Here is a 16,905-nt window from a genome sequence, read left to right on the forward strand (position 1 = left end):
CGCCACTAAGTTGTTGCACTGAACTGCCAGCCTGATGATTATCCTCGAGAACGGAGATCTGAATCCATTTCTCCGTTGAAGCCCGCTTGGCCGCCGTGCTTGACCTGTCATGGCATTTGTTTCTTGGCTGGGTTTCTCTCAGGAGTAAATTGCAAAACCCCCAACATGCAACATGCAACATGCATGCATGCATGCATCTCGCACACACACACACATGTACGCACGAAGCAGGCCGAATGGGCTCCGGGAATGGATGTGTAGAAGCAAAAGTTATGAAGGCTTTGGCAGATCGGGTGAATGCCCCCCACTAGATTCATGGTGTACTTGTTTAAGTAGTGTTTGGTATCAGTTTGAGGCTGCCCACCTTTAATGGTTTAATGCCTGGTGGTTTGCTGTAGAAATCATCATGCGAATATTTTTGGATCTGAACTAACTTATGTGTGAATTGTAGTGCTTATGTTTGGACATAGCAAGATTAGAAGAAACGAGAACCAAGGCCAGAGTGCTTAAAGAGTATTCGTTTATCAAATACGGAGCCTCTGTCTAGCCTGATGATTACATTACCTTCGGATAAAGAATAAAGTTCTGAGATCTCAGCTCCCTTGAAGCTCGCCTAGCTTAGGCTGCTGTGGTGGATCCTACTCCCTCCTTCCATAAATAATGTAGCAATTTGCTCTTAGGAGTAAATTGGAACATACATGCACAACACACACATATGTATATATATCTTCTTCCACCAACCTGGCAGGCTGGGTTCCGGTGAGAGTGTTTGAAGTCACAAAAAGTGTGAAGGCTTTGCAAATGACTAGTTCTTGGTTCTGTAATATTACTCTAGTTGAGTTGTTTGGACTCTGTATTAGCTAATCTCAAATGCACAACTTCTTTTAATCGTTGCGTTTTCCTTGTTTCATGTTGTTGTTTGCAGTTAGATATATTGGCTTTGACATTGGAGCATTCTGATCTAGCTGCCTGTTAATTTAAATGCACTTCCCTGTTGAAGCCTGCTTGGCCACTCTGGTGCATTGGCAATTCCAAGGTTTTATAGGAATTGAGATACATGTCATCTCACTTCATATGATTTTCCTATTCCCATGATATTCCTTAACTATGAACCAAAGGATTCCTTAATTTCCTTTGACCGAGCTGGCTGGTCAAAATAATGCTCTCCTATGTGTTTGTATAGTGTTTTGCAACTCTGATTGCTTAACTGCTGCCATTTGGCCATACTTTTGGAGGGTCAGTAGGTTGTTTCTGCAGTGCCCTTAAGTTTCTATTCTCGTGATCTTTTCTGCCAACTGAATATTGTTGCTCTCATTGGTTTGTGCACCTTGAGATTATGTTGTCTCAGATGTGGTTGCTGGTTTCTTGTGTTAATTTCTTCCTTCTGCCTGCATTTTCATTGAATACAGTTTAAGCATTTTGGAATGGAAAATACTCAGTCTTGAGGCATTTTATTGTTGAGGTACGAGGTTGACCCGATGATTAACCTAAGAATGAAGATATGAATCCAATTCTAGCCTTGATGCGTTTTCCTTGAATACAGTTTAAGCCTGATGATTAACCTAAGAATGAAGATATGAATCCAATTCTAGCTGCTCCGCTAGATGCTTTTCTTTCTTTCTTGGTAGGGTTTCTAGGGGAATCTCTGATGCTATTCTCACTTTCCTCCCGCACCATCTTTGCTTTGTTTCTGCATCAATTGGGTGGAGTGTTTTGCCTTGTCAAAAAATAATAATAGCAAGACAGGGACTCTGCAGTGGCTCCGGCTCAGATGGGGGCCGCGAATGATGCATTCGTCTAGGGGAATCGCTGATGCTAATCTAAATTCACAGTATCTTCTCTCAGTCTTTGCCTGAACGGACATGAATCCCGCTGGTGTTTGCTATTCTTAGCAGTTTTTCCTATGGATTTTAATTTGCTAAATTTGTGTTGCAACAAATCCGGCACAAACATAATTAGCAAATGACGATAAGGAAGACAGGGACTCTGCAGCGCTCCTGATTTCAAATCAGGGCCGTGAATGATGCATCAGTCTAGGGGAATCTCTGATGCTAATTTCCTTTTAGCTTTTTCTCTTGCATTTTTATCTTGATTTAGGTGCTATTAACTGTGGTAAATACAGTGTGAGCATTTTCACAATGATTTCTTTTAGCCAGAGGCACTTCCTTGTTCAGATAAGCGGGGTGCACTGAACTGCCAGCCTGATAATTATCTTCAAGAACGGAGATCTGAACCCACTTCTCCGTGGAAGCCTGCTTGGCCGCTGTGCTTGTCGAATATCCTGGTTTCTTGGCTGGGTTCCTAAAATGCAAAACCCCCAAAGTGCACCCATCCATCGATGCATCTCACACACACACACATACATGTACGCATGAAGCAGGCCAAATGGGCTCCGGGAGTGGATGTGTAGAAGCAAAAGTTATGAAGGCTTTGGCAGATCAGATGAATGCCCCCACTAGGTTCATGGTATGCTTGTTGTAGGAGAAGTACTAGATGTTAGTTTGAGGCTTGCCCACCTTCATTGGTTTAATGCCCTGGTGTTTTGCTGTGGAAATCATCATGGCAATATCTGTTGGGTTCTGAACATTACTTATGTGTGAATTGTAGTACTTATGTTTGGACATAGCAAGATTAGCAGATATGGGAATCACGGCCAGAATATGTAATAGTATCTGTTTATCTTTATGGAACCTTGTGCTTGGCCAGCCTGATGATTACACCTCTACATAAAGAATGAAGTTCTGAGGTCTGAATGCTCTTCTCAGCTCCGTTGAAGCTTGCCTAGCTTAGGTTGCTGTGGTGGATCCTACTCCCTCCTTTCCTAAATAATGTACTCCCTCCGTCCACAAATATAAGATGTTCTAGCTTTTTGCTGAATTGGAACATGCATGCACACATGCATATATATATATATTATCTTCCACCAACATGGCTAGCTGGGCTCCGGTGAGAGTGCTTGGAGACACAAAAAGTATGAAGGCTTTGCTAATGCATAGAATTCTTGGTTTTGTATTATTACATAAGATGCTTCGGCTGTTTTTCTTTCTTGTTCCGGCTGTTCGCAGTTGTTAAGTGGTTGTAACGATGGCCTTGTGTCATCCCTGGCCGGTTGATGGCTTTGTTAATTCAAAGCCGGGCTCTTCTTGAGCCTTCGCTCTAAAAAAAAGAAACTTGTTTGGACTTCGCATTAGCTATCTCAAATGCACAACTTCTTATCATAGTTGTTTTTTTCTCGTTTCACGTTGATGTTTGCATGTATCTATTTGCTTTGTCATTGGAGCATTCTGATCTAGCTGCCTAATGATTACCATAGTGTGCATTGTACAAAGAATGGATATCTAAATGCACCTCCTTGTTGAAGCCTGCTTGGCCACTCTGGTACATTGGCACTTCCAGGTTTTTTTTTGGGATCTGCTAGAGATGCTCTTATCCTGCTGTTGCTGTTGCTGCTACCTCCATCACTGGTGTTCCATTGGACGTCTAGGAGGGGAGTGGGGGTGGGGGGTCTGGCTGTAGATGCTCTTAATTTCCTATGACTGAGCTGGCTAAGTGGATTCCAGGGAATAAATATGTTGAAGTATGAATGAAGGCTTGTCTGATCAAAAGAATGCTCCTATATGTTTCTATAGCGTTTTGCAACTCTGATTGCCTAATGATCATTAGGGTATGTTTTTGGAGGGTCATTGGGTGTTTCTGCAGTGCCCTTATATTTCTATTCTTGTGGTCTTCTCTGGCAACCGAATATTGTTGCTCTCATTGGTTTGTGCATGTTGAGATTTCCTTGTGTACCTCCACACATGGTTGCTGATTTCCCGTGTTAATTTCTTCTGTAGTACTTATTCTGCCTGGGTTTTCATTGAAAAGTTTTAGTCGGAGGCATTTGTTGTTGATTGAGGTAGGTGGTTCAGTGAATCCCACTTGCCGCCGTGCTTGATTGATGCCTTCCCCCTCCTTTGTTTCTTGGCTGGGTTTCTCTTGGGAGTACATTACAAACACACACACACACACACACACACACATGCCCGCACAAAGCAGGCTAAATGAGCTCTGGGAATGGATGTGTAGTAGCAAAAGCTAAAAGGCTTTGGCAGATTTGATGAATGCCCCCCACTAGATTCATGGTATGCCCCCCTCCATATTAGTGCTGCCCACCTTACATGGTTTAGTGCCTGGTGTTCTGCTGTAGAAATCATCATGGAAAATCTGACTGGATCTGAACGTAACTTCTGTGAGTTGTAGTACTTATATTTGGACTCGAGCAAGATTAGCAGATATTAAAATCAAGGCCAGAGTATCTGTAGTATTTGTTTGTCACATACAGAACCTTTGTATGCTTGGCCATCCTGATCAAGGCTAGAATATCTGATAGTATTCGTTTCTCAGCTCCGTTGAAGCTCACGCAGCTTAGGCTGCTGTGGTGGTGGATCCTACTCCTTCTGTTCCTAAATAATGTAGCAATTTGCTCTTAGGAGTTAATTGGAACATGTATGCACACTCTGGGCTCCGGTGACGGTTTTTGGAGAGACAAAAAGTTTGATTGCTTTTGGCAAATGCACAGAATGCTCAGTTCTGTAATAGTATTATTTTAGTTGAGAACGTTGTTTGGGCTCTGTATTAGTTTTCTCAAATGCGCCGCTTTGAATTTTTTTTCTTGTTTTGTGTTGATGTTTGCAGTTAATATATTTGCTTTGTCCTTTGAGCATTCTGGTCTAGCTGCCTGATGATTACCACTAAGAATGGAGATCTGAATGCACTTCCCTGTTGAAGCTCGCTTGGCCGCTTTGGTGGATTGGCAATTCCAAGGGTTTTTTGGGGTCCGTTGGAGTTGCTCTTAACCTGCTGCTGCTGCTTCCTCCTTCTACTACTACTACTACTACTACTACTACCATCACTTCAGTTCCTTGCATGCCTGGAACTACTCAACCCTCCTAAACTCTTAATTGCCTTTGATCGAGCTGGTTAAGTGGACTCCAGGGAATAAATATGTTGATGCAAGAAGTATGAATGAAGGCTTGGCTGATCAAAAGAGTGCTCCGATATGTTTTTTAGCGTTTTGCAACTCTGTTTGCTTAATTGGCCATTTTTGGATTAGGGTGTTTCTGCTAAGCTCTATTCTTCCGATCTTTTCTGGCAACTGAATGTTGTTCCTTTTTCTGTTTGGTATTGTCTTTTATGGTTTGTGCACCTTAAAATTTCCTTGTACCTCAGACATATTTGCTAATTTCGTGTGTGTTTCCTCCGCCTGGGCTTAGTCTGAGGCACTTGTTGTTGGGTGTTGGGTGGGGCTTAGTCTGAGGCACTTGTTGTTTGGTGTTTGGTGGGGGTTGTCAAGTGTATTGCAAACCTGATGATTAGCCTAAAAATGGAGATCTGAATCCATTTCTCCGTTGCTTGGCCGCGTGCTTGGTTCATCCCCTCCTTCGTTTCTTGCCTGGGTTTCTCTCAGTAGTAAATTGCAAAAAACCCAACATGCATGCATGCACACATGTACGCACAAAAAGCTTTGGCAGATTGTTGAATGCCCCCACTAGATTCATGTTATGCTTGTTTAAGTGCATTTTAGAATAGTTTGTGGCTGCCTGTTTTCCTTCCATGGTTTATTGCTTGGTGTTTCGCTGTAGAAATCATCATGGAAATATTTGTTGGGTTCTGAACAGTTGGTGCCCTCCTTGAATGCTTTAGTGCCTGTATTTTGCTGTGGTTATCATGGAAAGATTTGTTTGGATCTGTATCTTATGTTTGGCCTAGTATTCGTTTATCAGATACTAAACCTTTTGTGCTTGACCAGCCTGATGATTACCTATGGCATAAAGAATGGAGACCTGAATGCCCTTCAAAGCACGCCTAGCTTATGCTGCTATGGTGGATCCTACCCCCTCCATTCCTAAATAATGTACTCCCTCCTTCCATCTATATAGGGCCTAATGCGTTTTTCGAGGCTAACTTTGACCAAATGTTAATAATATATGACATGCAACTTACACAAAGCATACGGTCAAATTTGTGTGTGAAAGGAGCTTCCAATGATATAATTTTCACATTATACATCTCATGTACTATTAATCTTGTCAATAGTCAAAGGCGGTTTTGAAAAATGCATTAGCCCCTATATAAATGGAAGGAGAGTGTAGCAGATTGCACAAAGCAGGCTAAATGGGCTCTGAGAATGTGTGTGTAGAATGGGCTAAATGGCCAGCCTGATAAAGGCCAGAATATAGGCTTTCTCAGCTCCTTTGTACCTCACCGAGCTTAGGCTGCCGTGGTGGATCCTACTCCCTTCATTCCTAAATAATGTAGCAACTTGCTTTTGAGGAGTAATTTGGAACATGTGTGCAACTCTATAGATATAATCTCTGATCTTCCAGCAACCGGTTAGGTGGGCTCTGGTGATGGTGTTTGGAGATACAGAAGTTTGAAGGCTTTTGGCAAATGCACAGAATGCTCAGTTCTGTTAGGTAGAAAGTTGTTTGGTTTCTGTATTATTTTTCTAAAATGCACAACTTGTTTGAAATATTTTTTTTCTTGTTTTGTGTTGATGTTTGCAGTTGAATATATTGGCCTTGTCCTTTGAGCATTCTGGTTAGCTGCCTGATGATTACCACAAAGAATGGAGATCTGAATGCACTTTCCTGTTGAAGCTCGCTTGGCCGCTTTGTTGCGTAGGCAAATCCAAGGGTTTTTTGGGGATCCGTTGGAGATGGTCTTAACCTCCTGCTCCTGCTCTAATACCACTTCCACCATCACTGCTGTTCCTTGCATGCCTGGAACTACTCAACCCTCCTGAACTCTTAATTTCTTTTGACCGAGCTGGCTAAGTGGACTCCAGGAATAAATATGTTGATGCCAGAAGTAATAACGAAGGCTTGGCTGATTGAAAGAATGCTCCTATATGTTTGTATAGCGTTTTGCATCTCTGTTTGCTTATTGATTAGGGTGTTTTTTTTGGATTAGGGTGTTTCTACAGTTTCATTAAAGCAATATTCTTCCGATCTTTTTTGACAACTGAATGTTTTTTTTTTGCTGTTTTGGTTTTGTTTCCTTGGGGACCTCTCAGACATGGTTGCTGGTTTCTTGTGTACTCCTCTGCCTGGGATTTTCATTGAAAAATGGCATTTGTTGTTAAGGTAGGGAGAGGGGGTGCATTTCTCCTGTTGAAGCCTGCTTGGTGTTTGTGATGTCCCTGATTCAATCGTACATTAATCATACACATAAACGTGTACGATCAAGATCAGGGACTTATTGGAAGATATCACAACATAACTCTAAAAATAAAATAAGTCATACAAGCATCATAATACAAGCCAGGGGCTTCGAGGGCTCGAATACAAGTGCTCGATCATAGATGAGTCAGCGGAAGCAACAATATCTGAGTATAGACATAAGTTAAACAAGTTGTCATAAGATGGCTAGCACAAACTGGGATACAGATTGAAAGAGGCGCAGGCTTCCTGCCTGGGATCCTCTTAAACTACTCCTGGTCGTTGTCAGCGTCCTGCACGTAGTACTAGGCACCCTTGGTGCAGTAGGAGTCATCATTGACGGTGGCGTTTGGCTCCTGGGTTCCAGCATCTGGTTGCGACAACCAGGTAGAATGGAAAGAGGGAAAAGAGGGAGAAAAGCAACCGTGAGTACTAATCCAAAGTATCTGTGTAAAGGGGCAATATCGGTGGACTAAACTGCAGAATAAGACGGGGATAGCTAGTCTTGTCGAAGACTATCCTTCAGGCCACCTCCATCTTGCAGCATGTAGAAGAGAGTAGATGGTAAGTTCACCAAGATCCTCCCCTCGTCGCCCTGTGTGAGAGCGATCACCGGTTTATATTTGGCACCTTGAAGGGTGTGTTTTATTAAGTATCCGGTTTTAGTTGTCATAAGGTCAAGGTACAACTTCGGGTCGTCCTTTTTGAAAGGATCGAGATGGACCTAGAGGGGGGTGAATAGGTACAATTACAAATTTTACTTGGTACTTAGCAACTTTAGGCACTAATGCGGAATATGAAAGTGAGCCTAACAATTGCAAGTGTAGTACTAAGTGCTAAGCAAGATAAACAAGTAACACAAGTATACAAGTATGTAAGTAAACAAGCATAATATGATATAAGTAAGTGCTAAGAGACAATTAACCACAAGTAGAGAGTTAGGGTTAGGAATAACCAGAACTCCGGGAGACGAGGATGTATGCCGATGTTCACTTCCTTGGAGGCAAGCTACGTCACCGTTAGAGAGGTGGATGTTACCACGAAGGCACCAACGCCACGAAGGCTCACCCTATTCTTCCTTTAAGACAACACCACGAAGGCGTGGTAGACCTTGGGGTGGTCTCCAAACCCTCACAAACTTTTCCGGGGGTAATCAGAAAGGTCGATTCCTCTCCGAAAGACTCCTACCGCTTAGGAGTCTCCAACCTCCAAGAGTAACAAGATCGATGGGGAAAATCTCAAGACTTGCTCAAATCACGAATTCCTTAGGTGCAAAGAAGGGGAAGAGGTGGATCTATCACTTGATCGGACAACTTCTCTCCAAAGCTCTCAAATCCCTTGGGGATCTAAGATTTGGTGTGGAGGAATGAGAGAGAGAGAGTGAGAAGTGTTTTAGGGTTTGTTTAAAGTGAATGGTTAACCCTCTCCTGTGAAGAAGAAGGGCTATATATAGTGTGAGCACAAATATGGCCGTTGTAGTGCAAGTGAACGGGCAGGCCGGACATCCGGGCTAGGGGCCGGACATCCGGCCTGGCAAGCCACTTGAAGAACAAGGCAGAACAGAGCAGGAAACAGAGGGGTCGGACATCCGGGGGTCAAGCTCGGACATCCGGCACAACAGGAAAGCCCGGACATCCGGAAGATAGCCGGATATCCGGGGAGCCCACAAGCGTTTACAGAAACATATCAGTTTTACGAGCAGTAAGGGGCCGGATATCCGGGAAAGGGCCTGGACATCCGGCGAGACAGGAAGGCCCGGATATCCGGCGAACACCCGGACATCTGGCGTAAAATAGACAACCTTCTGTAAAGGGGAAAGGCAAGAGCAAGATATCCGGGGCATGAGCCGGACATCCGGAGAGCGGCCCGAACATCTGGCACGAGGCCCGGACATCCGGCACTCCCAGAGACAGAATGATTTAAAGATAAGGATGGATAAAAAGAACTATGGGAAGGAGTATTTTGACTAGAGCAAGTCTTTTACGAACCCAATCGATCCCCTCTTAATAGTGCGGGATCCTATACTCAAGGAAACAAAATGTAACATCATTTTAACACTTCATTCTTGAGAGAAACCACTTCGTATGCTCTTGATCCACACACAATTTGACGAACTGGGGACCAACACCTAAGATTCACTTCACAACCATTGTTAGTCCCCTACATGTAGATTGTCAGTAACATCAAAACATAATGTAAGGGCATGATTGCAATTTCAATCTCTCCCTTTTTGTTTGTTGATGACAATCATACATGTAGTATCATATATATAATAAATAATCTTAGCAATGACAATCATGAGAGCAAAAAGGATACAAAATATGTTTAGTTACAATTTGCTTTTAGCTCCCCCTCATTGTGTGCATGCGATGAATATATTAGGATGACCAACACAAAAGTTCACATATGAAATCATCATAACACATCAATTAGACTGAGAACATTTCATGGCCACACGATAATAACATAGTCTCAGACGAACAAGTGGCCACACGAAAATAACATAGTCTCAAACGAACAAGTACCATAGGTAGCAACATAAAGTTGGAATAACATATCATAGCTAACATATCATAGCATGACCATATTACTAAGATACTACTTCTCCCCCTTTGATAGCAACAAGTAAAAAAGGGGCGAAGAACTAAACGGTCTCGGTCACTCCTGGCGGATGTCATCATCAGCAACAAAGAACTCTGGGTACTCATCATGAGACGGGAAACCGAAGGTGGAGGTGGATGGAGCCGCAGGAATAGGATCATCATCACTCACGGGGCTCCCACGGTCACGAAGACGCTGCTTGAGCTGATTCTTGGAGATGATGAGGCGCTTCTGAACATCATGATTCTGCTGACAGCTGAAAGTGACCGCCTTCATGATAGCAGACTGAGCCTTACCCGAGAATGATGCAAGACGACCACGAGGGGCGGTCGAGGAATATGGAACAGAAGAACCAATGGGCTGAGTAGGAGCAGCTGTCTTCCCACCAGCAGACCTCTTAGGCTGAGTAGGAGCAGTAGCCACCACGCGCATATGAGGAGGAGGCTTCCAAATGGAGTGCATAGCTGACTTAACCACCTCAAAGGGAGCAGTGTGATCAATCAGAGCCTGAATAAATGGAGCATGAGGGAACTGGCGTGTCTGAAACTGCAAAGACGGATCTCATGCCAAATGAAATTGGCTGTGTCCAGAGGCTCAGTGGGTTTGTCATGCATACGAACCATCAAGTCAATGCAATAGTTGCGAGCCCTCGAGCGATCTCCCTTCTTAGGGTAGAGAGTGCGAAGCACACACTGATAGAGGATGAAGAAGGGAGCACGGAAGATGGATACCTCATTGACTGGATATGCTTTTTCTTCTTCAGTGAGCTGAGAGGGAGGTTTTACAAGTGGCAAGCAAGCATCAATCCCTCTGGGCTTGTACTCTGGATCCATACTGTGGATGCAATGGCCAACACCGGAGAGACCCAAAATCTGAACAAACCTATCATAGGTGATGCTCAGTGTAGTGTCATCGGTCATCCAAGTGAGAGTGTTGTCCGGACCAAAGAAACATGTGGCATAGAACTGTAGAATGGCAGCTTCACTCCAATCACACCTGAAGGTCATTGCGGGACCAAGAGTCATATCATCAATGATCTTGACCGGATCGTGAGGGAACATGGCAGGATTATCACGCAGGAAGTTTAGATCCAAGTATGAGTGAGGAGCAAGGCCACACCCATGGACAAAACTGGAATAGAGATCCTGCTGCATACGAGTCCGGAACCGAGGATCTTCGGCATCAGCCACCATCTCATATTGATTGACATCCCGACGGAACTGAAGATATTGCCCCGCCCCCACAGTTGTGAAGTCGTGAGTGGGGCGACCTCCACTGTCAGGAAGCTCCATGGAGATGCGACGACCATGGACAATGGGCATTGCAGAACCACGAACTTGAGGCACCGGCGCCCTCCTAGTACCGGGCTTGGACTGTCCAACAGACTGTCTTGGTGCACTGTCATCCTCTTCCTCCCCAACATAGTCTGCATCATCTGGATCCGAGGCCGACGGACTGGTGGATGGTGCCCGCTTCTTCTTCTTGGTGGTGGTCTTCTTCTTCTTAGGCCGAGCATGCTCATCGGAGTCGGTTGAGCCTTGCCGGCGATCAACTGGAAAGGATAATGAATAGGTTCCGATAAGAAGAAGCCAACAAGTAGGAACACGGATAAAATAATTAGCCGAGTACACAGAGAGATTTTTAGGCTTAGGCAAGAGACACTAAAACTCGAGAAAGATATAGATCCCAAGATTTGCATGAGAGAATGAACCCCTAAGGTCACCATAAAAGAGAATGGAGTAGAGATAGCATCCATACCCCGGGAAGAAGGCACGGGGCGATTGGGGCCGCAGTTCTTGGTTCGTGCCATGAGGAACTCCGGCGGTGAATCCACGGTACACCGGTCCCTCCCGAGGGATTCACACCACAACCCAAGAAATGGATTGGATAGAATCGTAGATCGGGAGGAGGGGAATCCGTGAGCAGGAGATCGGGGCCGGAGGTCGGTGGAGAGGGTCGGGGCAGCACCGGAGCGCCAGCCTGGCGGCGGCGGCCGTGAGGCGAGAGGTGGATAGAAGCGAAAGAAGTGAGTAACCGCCCCCAAATCCCACGCCCCTCCCCAGTCATATGTGGCTGCGGGCGACGGGCCGGACATCCGGGGCAAGGCCCGGATATCCGGCGAGCGGTAGACAGAGAACAGAAGAAGCAACGCCAATGGGCCGGACATCCGGGTATAACCCCGGATATCCGGCGTGAGGAAATCAGGCAGCATGGGTTCAGGGCCCGGATGTCCGGCCACTTGAAGTGGTTGATGATTGTTTGGAGTGGCAAGGAAATTATCCCAGGGCCTGGATGTCCGGCGGGGGAGCCGGATGTTCGGCCACTGGACAGAAGAGCAGGGCAAGGGAAAGATGTGAAGGAGGCCAAGAAGTTTTTCTTGAGATTAATAAGGGTGAAAACCTGAGAAATCTAAGGCCATACTAAGATGTATTAACAATCCAAAATATATTGAGAAGGAAAGGTCCAGACAAGCATTGTACAAGCGGTGACCAAGGTCACCATGTTTGAGCATATGGAACATGGTATCACAAAGATGTAAACTTTGAGCACATGGTCACAACTCCATCATGTTAAAGTACCCTAGTTCGAAAACTATGATAACTTTGAGAGTGTTTGTTCTTTTTATGCATTATGTAAGGTGAGAGTACTCATGAATTGAGTGTCTCCCCCTAAATATATGCCTACATCAAGACAAGACATTTAGTTTATGCATGAATGGGTACTAGATTTCACATAATGTTGTCAAGCTCCAAGATACCAAGTTCACGCCTAAGTTGACAAAACCTTGCTTCGTCCAATGGCTTGGTGAAAATATCTGCAAGTTGCTTATCTGTGCCAACATGAGCAATGTCAATATCACCCTTCTCCACATGATCTCTCAAGAAGTGATACCTGATATCAATATGCTGAAGGAAATATGCCCTAGAGGCAATAATAAAGTTATTATTTATTTCCTTATATCATGATAAATGTTTATTATTCATGCTAGAATTGTATTAACCGGAAACATAATACATGTGTGAATACATAGACAAACAGAGTGTCACTAGTATGCCTCTACTTGACTAGCTCGTTGATCAAAGATGGTTATGTTTTCTAGCCATAGACATGAGTTGTCATTTGATTAACGGGATCACATCATTAGGAGAATGATGTGATTGACTTGACCCATTCTGTTGAGGATATAGACCTTAGAGCCACCCGCCAGGAGGGGCCAGGTTACTCGAATGGTCATTGCCAGAAGCCCGGAGCCAAGTTTCAAGACGATGGGCCAGAGATGGGCTGAGACCCGGATACGGCTTAAGGCCCATAGTTACAATCGTTATTATAGTAGAACTTGTAGTGTAAGGCAAGTAGGATTGAGAGTCCGGACCGGACACTCTTATGAGCCGGCCGGGACTCTAAGGGCTGCTGGGCGTCAGCCTCACTATATAAAGGGACGACCCGGCAGCGGTTTAAGGGCGACAACAATCTCATCAAGAGCCGGGCATAGCTGTTTAGCTCCCTGGCGATCTTAACCCTAATCAATAACACCTCAAACTGGACGTAGGCTTTTACCTTCACCGTAAGGGGCCGAACCAGTATAAACCCTCGTGTTCCTTGTCCCGCATAACCCCTTCAAGCTTCCTAGTTGCGATGGCTCCACGACTAAGTCCTAGCTCGAGGACATCTGCCGTGACAATCCCACGACAGTTGGCGCCCACCATGGGGCTAGCACACGGTGGATTTGAGTTCTTGAAGGGCAGCTTCGAAGGGCTCAAGGGATACGCTGTAGGCCGGATGACCAAGAGTCGTCGCGGCAAGCTCTACATCGACGATGCGGACTGGGGCCCCGACGCCGGCTCAATTGAGTACGGGTACCGGGTCCCCTTTGGCGGAATTCATGTCTTCATTGGCAAGATTGGTGAGCCGGGCCCCGAGCCGGATCTCCGCGCCGATCTCATCGAAACGGCTCAGCGCGCACGACCCGCCCGGGCCCGGCCTGCCTTAAGGCGCGCTTTTGTGGGATGCATCCATGGAGGGCCCTTTGATCCATCTGGGTCCGGTGATGAGGCGGCCGCCGGCTCTGACGGCGAGTCGGCCACCGATGAGTCAAACTCGTTGTACCAACTTCAAGATGGTAGGCTCATGGGGTGTTCCGATGGCGACAGTATTCCGGACCTTTTTGAGCCGCCAAGTCAGGTTGGAGTTTTTATGGCTGGTGCGCAGCCTGTTCAGAACCCCGCTGCTGGATCGGGAAACCCGGTGCCTTCTCCGGCTCAGGTGCTGATGGATCTCACGGACAAGATGACGGCCCTGTTAACCGCCACGGTTGACCCGGCAGATCAAGCCCAGCATGATGCGGAGGTGGCACAGTTGAAATTGGATCTAATAAAAGCTAAAGAGGATCTTGCAGCAGAAGGAATCAGGCTGGCTGCGGAGCGGGCGGCTCTCGACGCCCGGACTCAGCTGATTCAGGCGCAGTCCTTCCAACTCACGATGGATCAGAGCGCGGCCAACGAGGTCATGAGAAGGAGGCATCAGAAGGCCCAGTCTCGACTCCCACCGGTTTACGATCCACGCAATCTCTTCAACACGCCGGGTGCAGGGTCTAGTAACCCGCCAGGGGTCATTGCGCCCGGGTCCGGACCCCTTATTCAGCCACGGGTGATGGGGCCTCCCCAGGTGCCCCCTGCCCCGCCTCAGTATATGCCAATACCCCCGGGTCATTATGATAACCCGCTGGAGAACATGGTGGCAGCGGTAGCACGACTGGCGGCTCTCCCCGTTGACGGCGACTCTCCGGCGGCCATCGAAACCCGCCGGGTCAGGGAACTCCTGCAGACGGCTCTGGCACAGCAAGAGGCGTACTCCTACAGCCGGGACAGGATCCACTCGACCCCTCGTCCGGGCCAGAGCCCGAGTTATAGCCGGCACATGGTCTCAGCAACCGGCTCAAGTAATGTCCGACGCCATGACCCGCCCCTTGGCCATGGCCCGGTTCATAATGGAGCTTTTTACGCAGCAGACCAAGCGCGACAGGAGGCGGAGCAGGTGCCTCAATTAACGGCTTACCAGACCCCCCCGGCTTATCCAACGACTTCCGTTGATGTGAGTATCCCTACCAGGACCGAGGGTGTCCCTTGTTTGGTGCCAGCTATCCGTAATGAACGTCTGCCCAAGGACTTCAAAGGCCCTAGGAAGGTGCCTAACTATACAACGGACTTACAGCCTGCAGCCTGGATTGAGAGTTATGAGATGGCTATGGAACTGCTGGAGGTTAGTGAGGCGGCCATGGCCAAATATTTCACCATGATGTTAGATGGGACTGCCCGCACGTGGTTGAAGGGGCTACCACCGAACTCCATTGGGTCTTGGGCTGAGCTGAAAGCCCGGTTCATTCAAAACTTCAAAGATACCTGTAGGCAGTCTATGTCAATTGTGGATTTGACTAACTGTAAGCAGCAGGAGGGTGAATCCACGACCCATTGGGTTCGCCAGGTCAAGGAGATCATACATTCATCAGATAAGATGGATGCCGGCTCTGCAGTCTTAATGTTGGAACAGAACTGTCGCTTTGTGCCCCTTAAAATGAAACTCGGGCGGCTTAAACGCGACTGCACCGATATGGGTACCCTAATGGCGGCTCTTGTCAAGTACGCCGATTCTGATGGTACCAAGGATCCCCCTTCAGACGATGAAAGGACAGGGAAGGGAAAGAAGAGCGGCAATGGCAAGGGTCTTCAGTTTAACCCGGGGAACCAAGGAGGAGGCAAGCGTAAGGCCGATGGCAGCCTAGAGTTTGTAGCCAACACCAACTCTCAAGGTAATAACCAGCGACGCAAGGGGAGGCCCCCTCCCTGAGGCGGCGGGTCAGGACCTTCTCTGGAGCAGCTGTTGAATGAACCTTGTCCGAGACACGGCTCTAGAGAGAAGCCAGCGACTCATCTGTGGAAGGATTGTGCTATCATGAAGGCCTTTAAAAACTACAATGGCCCGGGTGGCGGTTCAGGTGCCGGCGGCTCAGGCGCCGGTGGCTTTCATGGCCCGGGCGGCGGCTCAAATTTCGGTCCTCAGAACGGTCAAGGGGGCTTCAATCAACAGTCGGGTCAAGGTCACCAACAGCAGCAAGGGGGTTATCAGACCAACCCAAAGCAGCTTAGCGGTGGACAGTATCATGTGTTCACCACCAGTTTGTGCAAACGAGATCAGAAGCTTCACAAGAGGGCTGTTAATGCTGTTGAGCCAGCAGTTCCACGCTACTTACGGTAGTCTGAGCAGCCTATAGTGTGGAGTAGGGAGGATCACCCTCCCCGGGTGGATAACCTGGGCCACTTGGCCTTAGTGGTGGCTCCTCAGGTGGGAGGCTATAAGTTCACAAAGGTACTCATGGATGGAGGCAGCAGCATCAATATCCTCTATTATGAGACTTTTCGCCGTATGGGGTTGGTTGATAAGAACCTCAGCCAGTCAAACACTATCTTCCATGGTGTGGTACCCGGTAAGCCGGCTTATCCAGTTGGCAAGATCGAATTGGAAGTGGCTTTTGGTGATGAGAACAACTACAGGGTGGAGAAGTTGACCTTTGAGGTGGTCAAGATAAGAAGTCCATACCATGCTATATTTGGACGGCTGGCTTACGCCAAGTTCATGGCACGGCCGTGTTATGTGTACTTACAGCTCAAGATGCCGGGTCACAATGGGACCATTACGGTTCACGGCAGCCGAAAAGTGGCTCTAGAGTGTGAGGAAGGTGATGCAGCTTATGCAGAGTCTGTTTGCGCCACAGAGGAGTTGAAGTTTTATAAAGACAATGTTGACCCAACAGATATGACCTCTCTAAAAAAGCCAACCACGGAGAATGAACCAGCAATGAAATTTAAGTCAGCTGACGAGACTAAACTTGTTGATTTTGTTCCAGGTGACTCGTCTCAGCAGTTTAGCATCAGTGCAAATCTGGACCCGAAATAGGAAAGCGCGCTCATCGAGTTCATCCGTGAGAATAGGGACATCTTCGCATGGAAACCTTCTGACATGCCAGGTGTACCTAGAGAACTCGCTGAGCACACTCTCAATGTTGATCCGAAATTTAAGCCGGTCAGACAATTCCTTCGGCGGTTTAATG

General features: G+C 46.8%; 1 long non-coding RNA gene and 1 pseudogene across 1 annotated transcript; both read left to right on the forward strand.

Annotated features, from left to right (window-relative positions):
• Positions 1–1,955: 1,955 nt before the first annotated feature.
• Positions 1,956–2,055, forward strand: LOC120970153 (small nucleolar RNA R44/J54/Z268 family; annotated as a pseudogene).
• Positions 2,056–4,328: 2,273 nt separating this feature from the next.
• Positions 4,329–7,002, forward strand: LOC120968512 (uncharacterized). The gene is made up of 2 exons (XR_005763041.3): positions 4,329–6,455; positions 6,546–7,002. It is a non-coding gene; the product is annotated as an uncharacterized lncRNA (long non-coding RNA).
• The last annotated feature ends 9,903 nt before the right edge of the window (positions 7,003–16,905 follow it).

This window comes from Aegilops tauschii, chromosome 7 (assembly GCF_002575655.3).
Source record: "Aegilops tauschii subsp. strangulata cultivar AL8/78 chromosome 7, Aet v6.0, whole genome shotgun sequence".
NCBI classification, from domain to species: Eukaryota; Viridiplantae; Streptophyta; class Magnoliopsida; order Poales; family Poaceae; genus Aegilops; species Aegilops tauschii.